The sequence below is a fragment of the Triturus cristatus genome, chromosome 8, assembly GCF_964204655.1.
Source record: "Triturus cristatus chromosome 8, aTriCri1.1, whole genome shotgun sequence".
Taxonomy (NCBI): domain Eukaryota; kingdom Metazoa; phylum Chordata; class Amphibia; order Caudata; family Salamandridae; genus Triturus; species Triturus cristatus.
This window is the reverse complement of record NC_140591.1, coordinates 821,796,670-821,815,871: the sequence shown is the minus strand read 5'-3', so window position 1 is coordinate 821,815,871 and position 19,202 is coordinate 821,796,670. Positions and strand designations below refer to the sequence as shown.

At 43.8% G+C, this 19,202-nt stretch overlaps 1 protein-coding gene across 9 annotated transcripts in view; it reads left to right on the top strand.

Moving 5' to 3' along the window:
• The window catches only part of LOC146805130 (P2Y purinoceptor 8-like), a 290,559-nt gene that overhangs the window by 202,465 nt on the left and 68,892 nt on the right, over positions 1-19,202 (top strand). The window contains exon 1 of one of the 9 annotated variants that reach the window (XM_085622278.1): positions 8,887-9,010. The exons of the other annotated variants lie outside the window; for them this stretch is intronic. The gene's annotated coding sequence lies outside the window, so the exon portion shown is untranslated. Of the gene's footprint in view, positions 1-8,886; positions 9,011-19,202 lie in introns of those variants that run through there. 9 annotated transcript variants of the gene reach the window in all.

The window sequence follows — 19,202 nt, the reverse complement described above, 5'->3', positions numbered from 1 at the left end:
TCACAGAAAGCCCCAGCATCTACAGCCAAGCACTGAAACGAGAACTTGACAGTATCCACATGCCAGTCAATACTGCACTGCTTCAATATGTCGATGATCTGCTGATCACAGCGAGAAGCGAGCCAGAATGTGAAAAAGCTTCTCTGACAGTTTTACATTTCCTAGCCGACAAGGGGCACAAGGTGTCTCCTTCTAAGCTGCAATTCTGTGTCCAGCGAGTTATTTATCTTGGTCACTCGCTGTCCAAGGAGGGAAGGCAGCTTACACCAGATCGCATCCAGTTAATTGCTAACATGTCAATACCCCAGACACAAAAGGAGGTGCGGGCTTTCATAGGCCTCACTTCATATTGTAGGCAGTGGATCCCTCAGTACGCATTTCTAGCAAAACCACTCATTCAGTTAACCACACAGGAGGCAGCCACATCGACTGTTCTCCCTTGGACTCAGGAACATACACAAGCTTTTGAAAGCCTAAAGGAAGCTTTATGTCAAGCACCTGTTTTAGCAACACCATGTTATAGCAAACATTTTACACTCTTTGTTACAGAACGCGAAGGTACTGCCTTGTCAGTACTCACTCAGGATCAAGCAGGATCACGCAAGCCATGTGCTTATTTTTCCAGTACATTAGATCCCGTAGCTCAGGCTTTGCCTGCATGCCTGAAATCAGTGGCAGCGACAGCTTTAGCAATCAGACAAAGCGATGCCATAGTGTTAGGACATCCATTGACAGTACAAGTACCACATGCAGTAGAGGTTCTTGTGAACCGAACACAAACACAACACTTGACCATAGCAAGACTTACCGGTTATGAACTGACATTGTTTCAACCACACATAGAGATCCGACGGTGTAATACATTGAATCCTGCTACACTATTACCTGTAATTGGAACAGACCCACTAGCTCATGATTGTGTTGAAATCATTGAAATAAAGACGAAACCTAGACAAGACTTGACAGACGTTCCATTGTTAGATCCAGACCTGACGTTGTATGTAGACGGATCGTGCATGAGAACAAGTACAGGAGATTTAGTGGCCGCGTATGCAGTCACAACAGACACTAAAGTTATTGAGACAAATTGTATAGATACTTTGTCAGCCCAAGCAGCAGAACTTATTGCTCTAACGCAAGCCTGTATTCAAGCCACAAATAAGAAAGTTAATGTATACACTGATTCACGTTATGCATTCGGAGTTGTACACGACTTCGGCGTGCTGTGGCGAGAGAGAGGTTATTTAACTTCCCATGGTGCCCACATTCAGCACGGACCCCTCATTCATGCTCTGTTAGACGCAATACATCTACCCACTGCTATATCGATTATGAAATGTAAAGCACACACGAAGGTTACTGATACCATTTCTCAAGGCAATGATTTAGCTGACAGAACAGCTAAACAAACTGCTCAGAATCGCACATTAGACATGACAAAGCCAATAGTTCAGACACCAACACAGTGTATGACAATTAAGGATCCCGCACTTGACGTAATTGACATACAGACACATGCCACAGCAGAAGAAATAAAGAAGTGGACTGAACTAGGAGGGATCCAGACAGATCAAGGATGGATGACGAAGGAGAAATCTGTATGGTTTCTCCCTGATTCCATGGTTCAAGCCATTATAGCTACAGTTCACAGTCCAGCACATTTAGGAGAGAAGGCTATGCTAGACAGCATTCAGCACATTTGGTTCAACAAACATTTACGAGCAGCAGCTAAACAAAAAGTTCGTACCTGTATGATATGTTGTCAGTTTAATCCAGGAAAGAGTGTTCCCGTAGAGCAGGGTGGATTTCAGCCTCCTGACCATCCTTTTGAAGTCCTCCAGATGGATTATATTCAGATGGAACGTTGTCGAGGATTCAAATATGTTCTCGTAGTTGTCTGCGCTCTCTCCCGTTGGACAGAGGCGTATCCCGTATCAGATTACACTGCCCCGACTACTGCCAAGCAGCTAGTTCGAGAATTCTTCCCACGGTACGGTTTACCACGTGTTGTATATTCAGATAACGGCCAGCCTTTCTCATCCGAATTAATGAAACATGTCTCACTTTTGTTGGGATATCAGTGGAAATTCCACTGTGTCCGACACCCCGAGGCAGCAGGTCTCGTGGAACGACATAATCAACTTTTAAAAATCAGATTGTCTAAAATATGTCAGGAAAAAGGTGTGGACTGGATAGTAGCCTTACCAGTTGCGCTATTTTACATGAGAATGGTAGCACACTCTCGAACAGGGCTATCCCCTTATGAGGTGATCTTTGGTAGACCACCGAATATGTGGGGGACGCCTATACCGCGTAAAATAACTGATGTTGACTGTAATATGCTGACAGATTACCTGGCTTCCTTGATGTCTGCACTACAATCTTGTCGTTCACAGGTAGTCGCAGCTTTTCCCGACAACACCGAGGTGAAACCTCATGATGTAATTCCCGGCGATTATGTTCTCGTCAGGAATTTCGATCGGAAAACCCAACTGGAGCCAAGGTGGAGGCTTCCTAAGTTGGTCCTGCTGACAACCAGAACAGCTGTGAAGATCGAAGGGAGAAAAGGCTGGGTGCATTCCAGCCATATAAAGAAATTTCATGGACTTCCTCCTGACACAAACAGTACTCCCCGTGTGTCTTCCCCCATTGACTCAAAGCTACCCTTGGCTGAGGCCAGTAGCACCGAACTCTATAAGCAGAAACTCAGGTCCAGATCCAAACTGTCGGACGATTTGATTGTTTAAGTCCTCTCCAAGGTGAAGCGGTTGAATCTGTCCCGACATGTATCCCTTAGGTCTGAATGATGTAGAGTCCAGAATCATAATGAAACGACATGCTTATTGTAAATTACTGCGTAGCCACTGTATTGTGACTTTATTAATTTTGTTTTCCTTGAGTTTTTTAATAGTTACTGCAAGTATATTGTTGCATATGTATTATCCTGTTTCTAAACGTGCTTTCAATATAACTGATGAACATTCTTTTAGTGAATTACCCCCACATGAGTTGTCCTATAGACTTGCGCTGCGCAATAACACATTCATTAGTATGTTACATCATTCCCATCAGACTAGTAATGCCACCAATTGTTGGGTGTGTGGCCGACTCCCTCCCTATCAGAATAACAAAGGAGTTCTGCCTTTCTTTCCACATCCGTTCACACACAATGGCTCCTGTGGAGCATGGTTTAGTTTATTAAATTCCATAGACCCAGACACAGCAGTTTATCAACAACATTGGATATGGGGAAATCTGAATCTAGTTTTATTCAAAGTCTGTCACCCTAATAAGGAGGGTCACCCCAGTAGAACAGGAACTGATTTAGAAAATGAAGTGTATAAATTAGGTAATTTTATGCCTAATCTTATGATTTTGAATGTCAAATCCGAAGTTGAACTAATTCTGCCCACTATGTCAGTATTTCCAGTTAAGGGTGAATTATGTGTAAGAAAAGTTGGTTCCATACACATGGGCCATAGCCAATGCGTTACTACAGTAGAATATAGTGATCAAGGTAAATCTTCATTTAGAGCTTCTCGCCATTCTTACTTTATATGTGGTCAGACTGCATATATGCGTCTGCCTCTAGATTGGGATGGTACCTGTTACATAGCATTCCTTCTGCCACCTGTTTTCCTAGCTCCCCCTGATTATTATCGAAATGTTCATTTAGTACACAATAGAGAGCGAAGAGATCTCCCAGTTGTCGATTATACTGAGACGGCATGGGACAAGTATGTAGATTTCAATAAAGGTATCTTTCCCTATATAGGTACCATATCAAATAGTAAGCTGATACGCAGACTCACCAAGACTCTTGAAGCTGTAGTAAACGAGACTATAGCCGCCCTAGGCAATCTGACAGAAGAACAATCAGTGATGAGAATTGTTGTTCTCCAGAATCGTCTTGTCCTTGACGTCATCCTGGCCGATAGGGGCGGAGCTTGCAGGGTCATCGGATCCAGCTGCTGCATATTTATACCAGAAAATTCGCCATCTGTATATAAAGCTATAACACGCCTTCATAAGATTGTGAGCCAGATACACGAGAATCCAGGCACTTGGACGTGGTCCGGGTGGTTTTGGAGTGTGGTATCAGCCTGGGGATGGAGAGTTCTATCCTTCCTAGGTATTGGCCTTCTTATGCTTTTCAGTTGTTGTTTATGCCTGCAATGTGGACCAGCGATTTGTGGTCTGTGTGCCACATCATGCATTCCATATCACAGTTCTCGTTCAAAATACCGGAAGAAGAAGGAAGAAGAAATGATGCTCCATGAGCAAATCGATGGAATGATGGAGATTGATATCTCTTGAAGGGCAAGTAGGGGACAAGGAGGGAATGTGGAAATGTGGATTTTCCTGATCAGTTATGTCCCCTATCTTGGACCCCAACGGTTCTATATGCATGTTACAAGTACATGTATGTTCCCTCCAGTTCCAGTTTCTAAGACGCAAACATATGTGTGTCTACCGTCGACATGTTCTCTGTCAGATCCGCCAGCGATGGGCTGGATATTCGATTCCTAAGTATGAAAGGCCACCGACTTTATATGGCTAAGTTACTACATTTTTACAGTTCAGGCAAGTAGGCCCGATTCTGTCCTCAAAGCCTTTCCCTGCTCTCTGTCTCTGACAGCTTCAGCTTGAGCTCGCATCTGTATCCATGAACTTTGTCCTACTCCCTGTGCAGCTAACGGTGCCTGCCTCGGCCAGTTTTCGCCTTCCTGCCAAGAAGCTGTATTTCACCTTCGAATTATCTATTTTGCTCCTCAGCCGATGCATTCCTGTCTAGTAGTTTAAGTAAACATTCTTCCAGCTACCAAGCAAAGGACTCAGCCTTTCCGTCCTCCTGCAAGTGATTCATAGCCCTGCTGCCATGGAAAGTTTTCTGCCTCTCGCATCTCATATAGACACTTAGGCGCTTGTACACGCACACACAGTTAGTATAGAATAGATTCTGTCCGAGAGTCCTTCCTTGTGGATAACATAGTTCTTTAAACATAGGATGTTAGATATGATTTGGGATTAGGTTGACTTGACCCCCCAGACTTCTCGTCTCCACATGTAGAGCTAAATGTCAAGTCCCCTTCACCCCCTAGTTGTACGTCAATCACACGTCATACTGCTGCGCACGCATCTATGTTAAGTATTATCGTATAGATCCACCTATGTAAGATAATCCTAACCAATCATGTTTCTTTTATTCCTTATTACGCCTAGTTTCGATTACGTACCTGTTATGTCACTTTTCTTATCAAATGTTACGCCTTCTACATTCGTTTCATTGTAATGTACTTATTATAAAAATGCATGTCTGTCAATAAAGTATTGTACTTCACTTCCTGAACCCTCGTGGTGACGGAACCTGAAGGCCGCGACTCGAGTCGGCCATTTTTGATGGAATAAAGCCCATTTAGAAAACCTCTTATACCACGGATTCTGCCTCTTGTTATTTTGAGCTATTTTACTTTATTTTAAGATTCCGTATGAAATTCAGTCCGGTAAAGAAGATTTTATTTACCACATCACTCCACCACCCCAGTTCAGACATGTCCATATGCAAATCTGTCTGACCCTGTGCCTCATGGCAACAGTCCAGCCCGAACTGCCAAGCCATGTCTTTCCTGTACCGGAAACAGGCATCCTGGGACCGGTTTCGGGTTCATTACCCTCATCAGCCAGGCTATCCTGAATTCAGTGACAAAGTGAGCAAGGGACCCAAGTCTGGGCATACCCTGCCAACTTAGGGTGAACAAAGCGATACCAAAGGGGATGATGGGCGGAGCACTTGAGCAAATCAAACACTCACCCCCAGTCAACTGATCTGGGTTTAATCCATCATCATTCTTTAGCTCACTCCACCACCCTAGTTCAGACATGGCCATATGCAAATCAGTCTGACCCTGTGCCTCATGGGAACAGTCCAGCCCGAACTGCCAAGCCATGTCTTCCCTGGACCGGAAAAGAGCATCCTGGGACCGGTTTCGGGTTCATAACCCTCATCAGCCAGGCTATCTGGAATCCAGTGGCAAAGTGAGCAAGGGACCCACGTCTTTGCATACCCTGCCAACTTAGGGCGAACAAAGCGATACCAAAGGGGATGATGGACGGAGCGCTTGAGCAAATCAAGCACTCTGCATGTGAATGGAGCAGCTGAGACCATGAGCGTTGAGGGACCAGGAGCCAAGAATCAGGGCATGTCCTGCTGGTATAGAATTGTTGGTAATGCAAAAACAAAATATATTGAGTGATATAATAAGGATAATGTGTGAAGAGCATAGTCAGATCAGCTCTGGAAAAATACAGCTCATCCAATGCAAAAAAAAAAAACAACATTGTTTACTGAGCTATGCTCCAAGGATAGAAAAACATACAATAGCAAGAAAAGCAAGGGAATGGAAAGCAGAACATTGAGAACAAGCAATAAATGCAGCCGATGAAAGAACCTAAAGGTGCTTGAAAGTTATAGGAGACAATGGTGTCTGCGACAGACAGCCAAAGCTGTCTACAGTAAGATTGCAAAAATGTGATGTAAAATGCACCTTTTGCGCTCCGTTTTTTCAAATGTTTTATGGGGGCACCCCTAATTGCTCATGAGCTCTGTAGAAAGTTAGGCTTGCTTGCCACACACGCATGGTGAAATGTGGGGCTGGCATAAACATTTTAGCATTGCTGTAATTGATTCCCAATCTGGCACTAGTCAGTTTTTCAGCTTCCAATACTGCAACCCCGTGCACTTCATCCAGTCATAAATATTTTTCTAAACAGTTTTTGGGGAGATAATTCAATGTTTAATCAACGCAACTGGCTTAGTGGTTTGAAAACCCCCCACTTGCCACCCACTTCCCCAAAAGTCCTTGGTGAGGGGTGAGGAGGGGAGCAGACCAAAACCCCGCCCACACACCTTAATGTTTATATCCCACCTCGCTTTGTCTAAAGTTACTTGTTCAGTCTGCTTTAAAACATGCAATGTGCCTATCGATTTTTCTACATTTTCTTGGTGTGAAAAGAGAAATGCCCCTGTTAAAATTGTAGTTAGATTCTATTACATTTTTCACTAATTTATTGGCCTAATTTTCTTCAACCACTGTTACACATCCATTTTCCAAAAAGTCCTGGTGGGGGGAAGTACTCAAATCTTCACTAAAGTTTCCTTTATTAATGCATGCATTTGATAAGAACAGGCCTGGAGGCATTGGGTCACTATAGACTGTAACATTAAATTGGACACACAGAACTAATAAGCGTAGAAAAATAATAATTTTCAATTTGAAAAAATGTGATTTAGAACCCCTCTAAAAGAGAAATAATATGGAGATAGTCATAGATTCCTTGTTTTAGAGTTAAATGCGCTTGGAAGGCTTTGGTATAAATCTAAGGGGCATATTTACAAGCAGGCGATAAAAAATTATCTCCGCTTTTGCGGCCGTTTTCGTCCGAAAAGAGGCGATAATTTTATCTCCTAATTAGCAAGGCCACGCTAACACGTGAAACCTTGCTTTAGCGTGGGGATTCTTTACGCCCAGCTTTGCATCTCTAATGAGATGCAAAGTGGGCGTTCCTGACCTAACATGACAGGAGAAATGTCGCTAAGCGACATTTCTCCTATCATCAAGACCCACGCTATGAAGCATAGTGTCAGGAAAAGTAGCGATAACCCCTGTTTTCGCTACTTTCCTTACGCCTGCTTCTGGACTGACTTAGCCATGATATCCTATGGAGGGTGGATATCATGGCTAAGTTTGTGAGTCCCTATCAGCAAGCTAACGCCACATTGCGTGAGATTATCGCTGGGTTTCCAGCGATAATCTCACGTTAGGCAGTTAGCGTGAGGATTTTTATCGCTGAGGAGATAAGCGTTGCTAATAGCACGCTATCTCAGCTATAAAAATCCTCGTTATCCGGCGATAATTATCCTCACGCTAAGAGCGCTGAGCGATAATTATTGCCGGGTGTTGCTGATATGCCCCCTAGTTTGATGTTTTGACTTTTCTCACTTGTGGTATTCATAGTATAACATGAGCTTTGGTAATATTATTGTGAATGTCTCCTGGCATTACATTTAAAGACGTCTTTAAATCAACGTTACTTTATTTTCATCTTTTAGAGTGCCATATTTGCCACACATTTCCCCATAAATCATTTGAGATAGGAGACCAGTCACGTTCAAAAATGTATACAATGTTATTCAATGTGACAAGTGCGTTTCAAATACACCATTTGCTACTATGTTTCCAAAATATTCGCAGTGGAAAACTGCTTATTAAGAAAATACACTGGAAAATGTTAACATTGTGCCCAATTTTTCCTCAAAACGTCCCCCAGAGCCCTTCCCCTCTCCTCTGTATGGTATTGTTGTGAGGTTTGACTCAAAAGATATATAAAGCTGGCTATGGGTCTGAGCAGAATTGTAGGAGAGATGAAATTACCCTGGTGTTCTACTGAGCTGCTTGTCTTGAACTCCACCTAACCACCACCCTCCTCAAGCCCAGGTGTAAAACCCGTTATGATGGCAACAGGAAGCTTTTGTATCTGGGCGCAGGACAACACAAACGAAAGACATTCAGCTGCCTCGATTTGGATGTTTTCCGAGCTAGCAGAGCAGACAGTACACCAGACACGCGAGCACAGGCGTGACGCACTCACTGACACGTGGCTGTACATCCCATGACCCCAACTGGCGGTGCCAGAAAACCACAGCTTCTGTCTCGAGCCGGCATCAAAATAGATCCCCTCCGTGTCAAGAGAGTGAACATGATGCTTGCTGCGGAAACTGCGCTTGTGTTTGAAAAATAAAAAGACACGTGGGCTGGGAAAGGCTGGTAAACAAACCAATAGAGAGAGATTAGTCATATGCGCCTTATTTCTGTTTCCATCAGAGGTCTTGAGGTCACTGAGACAAGATAACTTTAACAAACTTGTTTGGATCGTCATTGGTTACAAACGTGCGCTCTTCGGGTAACTCTTCAAGCCTGGCCTTGTGCTACTACTGCCATATACAGAGAAGGTAAAGTTGTGTTATGTATGCAGTGTTTGGGGCGTTGTGATTGGTGCATAGGGAGGGAGGCGCTTGATGGCATGGGATTTTATCTACAGCATCCAGTGCTCAATTTGTAAAAGAATAAGTGCTGGTGCCCAACGCTCTGCTCAGATGCCAGTGCAAATAAATGTCAATGCACTGAATGCCAAGGCTGTGTAGTCCTAAATACACCGCATGCCTCTTTAATGCACTACTAGACACTCCCTGCCCCTTTATCTCACTCTTGCAGGCTCCTCCTTTCTACCTTTGTGGCATTTTTTCCATCTTTCAATTTCCTCGTATTTCTGTTTTGTGTGTTTTCCTTTCTATTTGTCCAAGTAAATTTCGAATGCAGAAAAATAAGTGCCGGTCCCCAAAAATGAGTGCTCTAACCCCCCCACCCCACAACCACAGCTCAAACTAAGCAGGGACTGCATCCCTAGCATAAGCACTCAGTTTACGGGCTGTTCATTTCATCTCCCCTATACATGAGGATACCAGGCAGTGGCGTAACATAAGACCCACTGGTGTGGGGGGTCTCAGGGGCCTCCTCTTGCACTGTGCATGGGTGGTGGTCCACTGGCCCGAAAGCTCCTCTCTGAGTCTGGAGCTGGTGGGGGCCCTCCATGTACTTTGATGGGGTGGGGCCCTCAAGTTGCGTTATGCCACTGATACCAGGTGACTGCGAGTCACCAGAGACACCATTTTATGGTCCTTTACTTTGCTTTTCCTTTAAATTTGTGTTTTTTCAGTTGTATTAGTCAATTTTGCCTGTTTAAAGCAAATCACAACTACAACTCCTAGAAAGCAATAGATTGTTTAAAGACAGGCCAGGTAACAGAGAATATCCTGTAAACCTATAGAACTGTAACACCATTCACACTCTCACACAAGTGTGTAAATCAGACCACTGAGATGCAGTCTCATGTAGCTAGAGAGTCTCACACACAGTCTCCCAAAGATACATACACAAACATCCTCACACATACAGACATGCAAAGAATGTCACACATGCAGTGTCAAAGTAACACTGACTCTCCACATTACATATGCAATATAAAACACACAGCCAAATTTATCAAGTGATTGCATTGCCCTTGCGCTATGCAGGGTGTCGCAAGGGTAACACAATTCCTAAGTCAGATTTAGCAACTAACACAAGGCCACCTTGTATGACCCTGCATTGCTTGGTAAATCTGGAGAAACGCAAGGCAACGCACGTTGCTGCCTTGCAGTACTCTGCCGGGGGAAGGCATTCCATGGGTGTAGCATGGGTGTTCCCATGCATCCATCCATGGATTTTGGTGCATTCCTAGATTTACCAAGACTGGTGAACCTAGGAATGTGCCAAAATACTACGCCTTTTCAGGAGAGGCAAAGAGAGGGGAAACCGCTATTTTTCGTCATTGTTTCCTCTTTCTAAGTGTGCTGCATTCTTCAGGCCACTTAAAAGGAGGAAACTGCCACTGAGGATTGTTTCTCTGTAGGGACTGTAGGCCTGGGCAGAGCTGGCATAGTGCCTCTACGCATAGCTCCACAGAGTTTGAAAAACTCTCCGTGGAGCTACGAGGAGCTCTGCTACGCTCCCTCCCCGCTCTCTTCCCACTCCCAAATGCTTTAAAAAGATATAAAGGAGGCAATTACCTGTGTTTCTGCCGCCTCCCCTGCCTGGCCACTCTCCTTCCTGCTCCTTTTGCGTTCTCGACATCCTCCTTCATAAAAAAAACTCTACGGTGTAAGTCTTGCGCATGCGCACTCGCAAGACGTGCACCATAGTGTTTTTTTTATGAAGAACGAAGAGGACGCAAGAGGAGCAGGAAGGAGAGCGGCCTGGCAGGGGAGGTGGCAGAAACCCAGGTAAGGCCTTCTTTATATCTTTTCAAAGCATTTGGGAGGGAGGAGGAAGTGGCTAATTCTGCTTCGCCAAAGAGGCAGAGTTTTTCCCAACTGCACGTTCGCCACAAAGTGCGGAGTAGGCAAATCTCCGCAAACTCCACTGGCGGAGCGGAGTTACCCACCCAGGGTTAGTAGGAAGGCACCCAGTGGTGTAACAAAACTTGAGGGCCCCCCCTGCAAGGTACATGGAGGGCTCCCCTCTGAACACAATCAGGAGCTCTCGGCCAGAGTACTGGGATGAGGGGGCCCCCTGGGCCTGTGTCACGCCACTGATGGCGCACCCTTCCTGTACAAAAGCAATCCAGCCTACAATGCAGACACCCTTGCACCATGGCGCAAGGGTGCCTGCATTGGTACAAGGCAGCACATTGTGTGCCAGCACAAGGAGAGGAAAGAAATGCATCAAAAAATGTTAAATATGGCACATTTCTGCCCTCTCTCTTTCACACAGTGCAGCGCAGGTTGATGGTAATAGCATTTATTAAATGCACAGTTTGCATTTAGAAAATGCTTAGTACATGTGCTAAGAGAATCGCAAATTGTGATTCCCTATTTGTTGTCGCAATTTTAGCTAATAACAACTTTTGCAATTACCTAAAATTGCGACTACAGAGCCTTTCATACATCTTGAAAGGTGATTTTGCATTTGCGAACGGGCAAAATTACTGATATGCACCATTTGCGAATGCAAAAATGTTTCATACATGTGGCCCATAGGCTCACACAAAAAGCTTATGAGGCACACACAGTTGCTCTCATTCACAAAGGCACATATGCAGGGTCACACAGACTTAGGGCCTAAGTCACAAAGGTCAACTTATGCTTTTTTTTCGGTATTCACAAGACAAGATTTAATCGGAACTTTAGTTTGTGATTAGCAACAAAATAGTAAATTTACACAAAAATGCACATTTATCCAGTGGCGGCTCCTCCACTAAGGCAGAGGAGCATTGCCCCACTGCCAGGAGTGGCAAAGAAAGGAAAAAAATAAAATGATAATAATTAAATGTTATTATCATTTTGTTTTTTCCTCAAGCTGCGGCAGTGGATGAGGGGGCGGGCGGAGCTGATGGGAGGAGTGGTAGACACACCTGTGCTTAGTGACTGTTTGGTCGGCCTCCTCGGGCCACCCAAAACAGTCATGCGCACTCCCCTGTTCTCCATGCAGGCTGCATTACAGCCTGCATGGAGAACATGCCCACCCCTACAGCCCCTGGCTGAGCGCCGTGTCATGGCGCTCAGACCAATCGCAACGAGCGTTGTGATTGGCTTAGGGGTGGGACCCTGGCTGCCTGCTTCCTGTTGCGACCTGGGGTCGGACACAGGGAAGCAGGAGAGAAGACACGGGACCCGGTGGCTGCAGCAATTATTTATTTATTATTACTTTTTTTTAAAGCTGCCCGCGAGCTGCCACCTGCCTCCACCCCATGCCCGCCTCCCCACCCACGAGCGGTGCCAGCCGCCGCTTCATTTATCTTTGTGAATCAGACCCTAGTTTGAAACAAGTAGAAAGTTCTTCTGATACACAAATGTAACGTGGTATACGCTGACTCATCCCTACTGGTCTTTTAGAGGCAGAAACTGCAGTTTTGTATCCCTTGTAACATTGGAAAATCTGGTCATCCCATAGTTATGCAATCTGTTATATGTAAATCTTAGACACTAGATACTTCATTTACCACCTAAACAATATTTGCACTTTTAAGCTGTTGGTGCTCATTTGTTGTCCTTTGTTTCTGCCTCCAGGGCTTTCCTTGGTGGCGGAGTTTGGTATAAGCTCTTGCAGCTCTCATCTGTTACATAAAGTGTGCCTTTTAGTTACTCAACATCATTTTTCGGCTCCAGCCCTAACAAGAATAGTGGCCACTAGAGTATACTATACACCTATTGTGAGAAATACCTAAGTTGCATATGCAAAATGAACATGATTGCTCCCACGTGTATTTAGACACAGGAAGGGTGAACAGTCTCTTATGCTAGGTAGCACCTTGTCATATTTGACAGATCTCAGTCTGTGTTATTTCAGGTAGCACCATGTTACATGTAAACAGCATTATGCCACGCAGGGAAGCACGTTATCATGTTAAACAACAATGTGCCGCGCCATGCAGCTCTGTGTCATTTGGGGACCTTTTTGTCATTTTGGGTAGCCCTGTGCTACAATAGGAACCCCTACGTCATATAGTATTTTTTTTAATGTTCATGCTTCTTGATCAGTTACAGTACCTTGTGGAGTGATGTAGCAAGAGTGCCATGTACCCTGATGCAGTAAAGCAAAATGTGCCCCTTTCCTGACAGTGTGTAGCGAAAATCATAATCGGGGTGCAGAGAGCTCCTCATAGCCCAAGGCCACGGTACCACTGCACCTGCTTCAACATTGACAGCTACTACCCTGATCTCATAGTTATAATTTGTACAAAATAATTCAATAAAATCCCTGGGTGCATGCCCAACATCCACTCTCGGCACAAATATCCTCAGACTATTCCTATTACTTAATTTTTTACATCTTTATTTTCCACTGTTGTTTCTTGCTGCCTAAATTTAAACATCTGAAAATAGGAACATAATGAAACATTGTAAATATAATAAACTGGACCCATTTGTTCTTTGACATTTACCAGGGTCAATGTCAAGAACAAGGCAACAGGCAAAGTATCTTAAAATGTTAAGTATATAAAATAAATACCGCCTAATAGGGTTGAAAACATATACATCCAAAAACCAACCCGCTATCTACCTACTGAAATTCAAATTCACCTTCCACAGGCCCTCCCACTCATTCATAAGCCAATGCTTAGTTTGTAAATGAATGAGTGCCAGTGCGGGGCTCAACACCAAGCGTGCATAGTATTGAATTCTCCTTATGCCTCTTTAATCCATTACCAGACACTCCCTGCCCATTTACCTGCCTCCCTCTGGTTCCTGCTTTTTCCCTTTGAGACAGGTTTTTGATCTTTCTCTTCCTCCGCCTTTCTATTTTGTGTGTTTTTCCCAGTCTTTCTCTCCGTAAATGTCTGATGAAGAAAATAAGAGTTGGCCCGAAATGTGAGTGCTGATGGGCCCCACCGGCATCCACTCGCTCAAATTAAGCTCTGTATAAACTTACTCCTTCATCCTTATACCTCCACACACACAACATCATTTTTCTGCTGCAGTCATTTTTGTGGGGCAATCTCTGGGAAAGTTAAGTGAAGGCCGCAGTGCCAGGTTATTTACAGCCTCACTGCCATATTGCTGGTTAAGGTTAAAACAAAGAAGGGGATTTCCTTCTGCATCAGATAGATGTGCAAACTGCAAACTGTCCAATACTGGATGGGAGTTGAAACTATAGAGTGGGAATTCCATTACCAGCAGATACTGATGGAAGCCAGTGGATGAGGTCTGTATTAATAAAGATCTTACCTTTTGGGCAGCTTCGCCTGTGTTTCTCTCACAGTTTCACACTGCCAACAATCATTTAGACAGAAGTAGACCTCAACACCATTTAGTTAACTTGCTGTGGATGCTATGCGCTGAAACAAGTAGGTGGAGGATACTGACTTTGCTTGGCTGATGCCAAGATAAAGTTTGTATTCCTTATCTTAAGGTCAGCCGCAAATGGAGGTGCATTGTTTAGGTCAGCAATTAAAAAAATTGAAAATCAGAAGTACTGCTTGCGGGGACGTGTTGTGTGTCCTAACAGGGTCAACCAGCCACATATAACAAGTGCTACATTGACATCCATTTTGAGAGGTTGGGATCGATTTGATACAAGCTCAACCTCCTGTTGAAATCACAGTGTAAACCTAGTGGGCATCTTGGATTTTTGAAAAAACAAACCGGTTCAACTTTAGAACTCATACATTTTGGTGAGATTGGCAACTATCTTAATTGCTTGGGAAATAAGTGATTGGAAACTATGGACATTGATTTGTAGCAACCAAGGTGTTGATTGTTGGTGATTCACTATTGACGGCGGTACAGAGGAGCCGGTATTTAAGGAGGAGGCCTGTCATCAGTGATAAGCACACCACTATTAAACAAAAGGAAGTTTTGCCTTGCACATTAGGCATGCACATTATTCATTAGTGATCGGCACACCATTTATAAGTGTAGGAAAATTCTGCCTGTCGTATTGAGGCAAGTCCATTATTCAGTCATCAGTGATAGACACACCATTGAAGAAAGTTCTGCCTTTAACATGGATGGGTAACGTTTGGCAACACATTATCCGTGATGTGACTTGCTCATGTGATTTGATCATTTTTGTTGTTTCCCAATATATTTGTGCAGAAATAGGCTTGGAAAGCCATTGAATAGTTGTTTGAAATGCAGAAAATAACAGCACATCTATTATTTTTATTAAAACCAGGGTAGGCACAAGTGTAATGGTCTAAATTGAAGAAAATATTTTTAAACTATGTAAGTGTGTGTCCAAACAATTTGACTAGGGACCAAAAAGTTGGTCTTTCTGCACATTGCTTAGGGGTGGAAGGACAGGAGGTATTTGAAGGTTACCAGAATTAATCAGTGAAGATGTGCCTGGCTTAAATAACTTAGTGTATGTATGAAAAAACTCGATTTACACTATTTGCCAAAAGTTAACATGATTTTGGAACGTTACCATTTTGGTAACAGTGATCAACGTGGAAATGAAAGTGTAGAAGATTATTTGACAAACTTAATGACTAGCTACTTCTTGTAAATTTGGGGCACTGTGCAAGGAGCACATTTGAAATCAATTCAGTCTGAATTGTAAGGATGATAGATTTATGGAGGAGCTTTGGTTGAAAGATGAACCGCCATGGTCTTAGGTGTTGATAATTGCAAATGGGTCTGAGATATTTCAGTATTCTGGTGTAAAAACATTAGCAATGATTAGTGTTGTCAGAAGATTGAAAGAAGAAGTGTGCAGGGATAATGAAGAGAGGTTAAAAGGAAGTGACTAAGGGGGATATTCTCAAAAACGTGTGATAACCATCGCAAATTTAGCTTAACGCAACTTTGCATATCGCAGTCCATCGCAAGAAAATAACACCATGCGATAGCAGCATGATAATGCGCCAACTGAACGCATAAAAACCAACGCGACAAACAAAAAATGCGAAACACAAATGCCCAAAGAGTTGCGATGCCATAAAGCGCGATACCAAAATCAGCGAAAACCAGCAACAGGCCTACAATTCCCCCCCGTCATGTGGGAAAATGCACTATAAAAGCAAAAAAACAAACAAACACGAAAACCAATTCAAACTGCGTAGCACCATGGATGCACCCGGATCGAGTGCAGAGGACAACCCAAACTCCACAAGCCCCACGGAGAACCAGCATGGAATCCCATGTTCGGGGAAGGGCAAGGAGAAGAGGAAGACGGGGTTCAGTCCACAGGAAGTCCGGATCATCGCCACGGAGGTGATAGAACACCATCAACAACTGTTCGTCACCTCCACTGGCACTGGCAACCCAAACGGAAATATGGCAGTCCATCATCACTAACGTCAATGCAGTCAGAGTGTTGAGGAGGTCAATGGAGGAGGTCAAGAGGCGCTGGCATGAAGTGCACAGCCAAACCAAGGAGAAACTCGCTGTCAACGGGAAGGCAGCAACGGCGACTGGAGGTGGGAGTCCTGCGCCACAGGAGGAGCTGGATGACCTGGAGGAAATGGTGGCCACACTCATCACTGTGGAGACGGTGGCAGGAGTTGGGGGCCTGGACACAGCTCGAAATGACCTGACCCAACAGCAACAGGGTGAGTAACCACCAGGGACTGGGGGATGGGGGAGATGGGCTTAATGGCACACATACACAATCATGTGTAGCACACTGCACACGCACAATGACTGTGGAACATGTCCCTGATACACTTGCAGAACACATACAAACACCAAGTACGCCCCCGTCCACCATGTGCACATATGGGCACCCTCCAAATCACCAACAACACAATCGAGCCATGCACATGGTGTTGTTGCGGCATTTTGCACGGGAGCGCCTACTCTGCATCTCATTAGCGATTGGTGCGGGGGTCATCTGTGGCGATGTTTTTTGCTGCTGTTATCGCAGGTAAACTGGTGGTATTGGCTGTTAGCACCAGCTTGTGAATGGGGTGATATATTTTTCACGACTTTGGCTGTGATAAAGTGCCGATAACTCGCCGATAACTCCTTGAGAATATGCACCACAAAGTACTAGAGTACATGTTTTAGGTGTGGACAGCAAAGTCACATGGATAATTATAAAGATTGTCCTGCTCAAAAGACTATGTGTAACAAATATGGTGAAAAGAGACACTTTATGAAGTGTTGTAGGCTATCCATCCAGGCAAGTAAAACTTATGAATAAGTGCCAATTTTGGTGAGATTGTTATGCAGTTGTGACGTACTTCATGTGCAAATCTGTATGAGGTCAATTTGAATGGTGTGCATGTGACAATGTTCTTTGATTCATGGTCCTGATTGATGATAATATGCCAGAAAACTTGTCGCCATCTGAATGGCGGTTATGTGAATCTGAACCTTTGATGTAAAACCCAGTGGTTATGGTGGGCAAGAAATTCCAATACATGGTTACTTTTATGCTACTCTAGAGTTTAAGGATAGGATATCTAAAGAGAACATATTTGTTTCTGAGAGAAGTGAGGATTTACTGGGTTGGCACGTACAAAAAGACCTTGGTGTGTATCTTTATCCGAGCATGCAACCTCAAGTACAGGTACTGGAGGTGGAAGATGGTTGAATGCTGTGGGTAGTTTTCCAGAGGTTAACCATGGCGAGATTGGGTATTTACAGTCTTATGTGCATACAATTAAACTTTAGAGTGGTGCAGAACCATTTGTCTCCAAGGTAAGCAGATTACCAGTTGGTATGCATGATCAGATAACAGTTGAATTGGATAGGCTGTTTAAACATGATGTGACTGTACCTGTTAAGGATAATGAATGGTTGGCTTCTATTGTTGTGGTAAAGAAGCCAAGTGATGAGATTTGTTTTGGTATAGACTTAAAGGCACTGAATAAAGCAGTTGTTGTTGATCAGCAACCGATATCTACATATCTGAGTTGTTGACTTTGGTAGGTGGGGCTTAGTACTATTCAACCTTGGATTTGCCTTCTGCCTATCATTGGGTGCGTTTACATGAGGAATCTCAAGATTTAACAGCCTTTATTGCTCCTCTTGGCACATATAAATTTATACCTGTGCCTTTTGACTTGGTTTTAGCCTCCCTTGTTTTCCAAAGGATAATGGGAAAATTTTGGGATGATGTTAAAGGGGTAAGGAGATATCAAGATTATGTTTGGTATGTAGGAATACATGAGTGGAGCACAATGAAAGGTTGAGGCAGGTGCTGTCAAGTTTCCAAGAGACAGGTTTACAACAGAGAGCTGAAAACAAGCACATTTGGGGAGAATGAGATTTGTTATTTGAGACATGTTATCTGTGGATGGGGTTGATCCAAGAAAGGAAATGGTAGGTGCGATTAGCAAGATGGCTTCCCTCAGGAAGAAAGAAGAGTTAATATTATATTTTGCAATGTTGGAGTTTTATAATTCTTATACCCAGAGGCTGTCTAGATGAACCTAATGTATGAGAAAATTGCTTAGGAAAGGTGTTTTGTTTAATTGGTCAGATGAGTGTGAGTACAAGTTTTTGGAGTCTAAAAAGTGTTTTACAGGGATCCCAAATTTGCAGGCTTTTGCTCCTGGAAGGGACACACATGTCATTAGAGATGCGAGCATGAAAGGAATTGGGGGCATATTTACAACGAGGCGATAATAAATTATCGCCGCTTTAGCGGCCGTTTTCGGGCGAAAAGCGGCGATAATTTTATCGCTATATTAGCAAGGTCACGCTAACGCGTGAAACCTTGCTTTAGCGTGGGGATTTCTAACGCCCAGCTTTGCATCTCTAATGAGATGCAAAGTGGGCATTCCTGACCTGACATGATAGGAGAAATGTCGCGAAGCGACATTTCTCCTATCATCAAGCCCCACGCTATGAAGCATAGCGTCAGGAAAAGTAGCGATAACACCTGTTATCGCTCATTTCCTAACACCTGCTTCAGGACTGACTTAGCCATGATATCCTATGGAAGGTGGATATCATTGCTAAGTTTGTGAGTCCATATCAACAAGGTAACGTGAGATTATCACTGGGCTTCCAGCGATATTCTCACGTTAGCCAGTTAGCGTGAGGATTTTTATCGCTATTGAGATAAGCGTTGCTAATAGCACGCTATCTCAGCGATAAAAATCCGCGCTAGCCGGCGATAATTATCCTAGCGCTAAATGCGCTTTGCGATAAT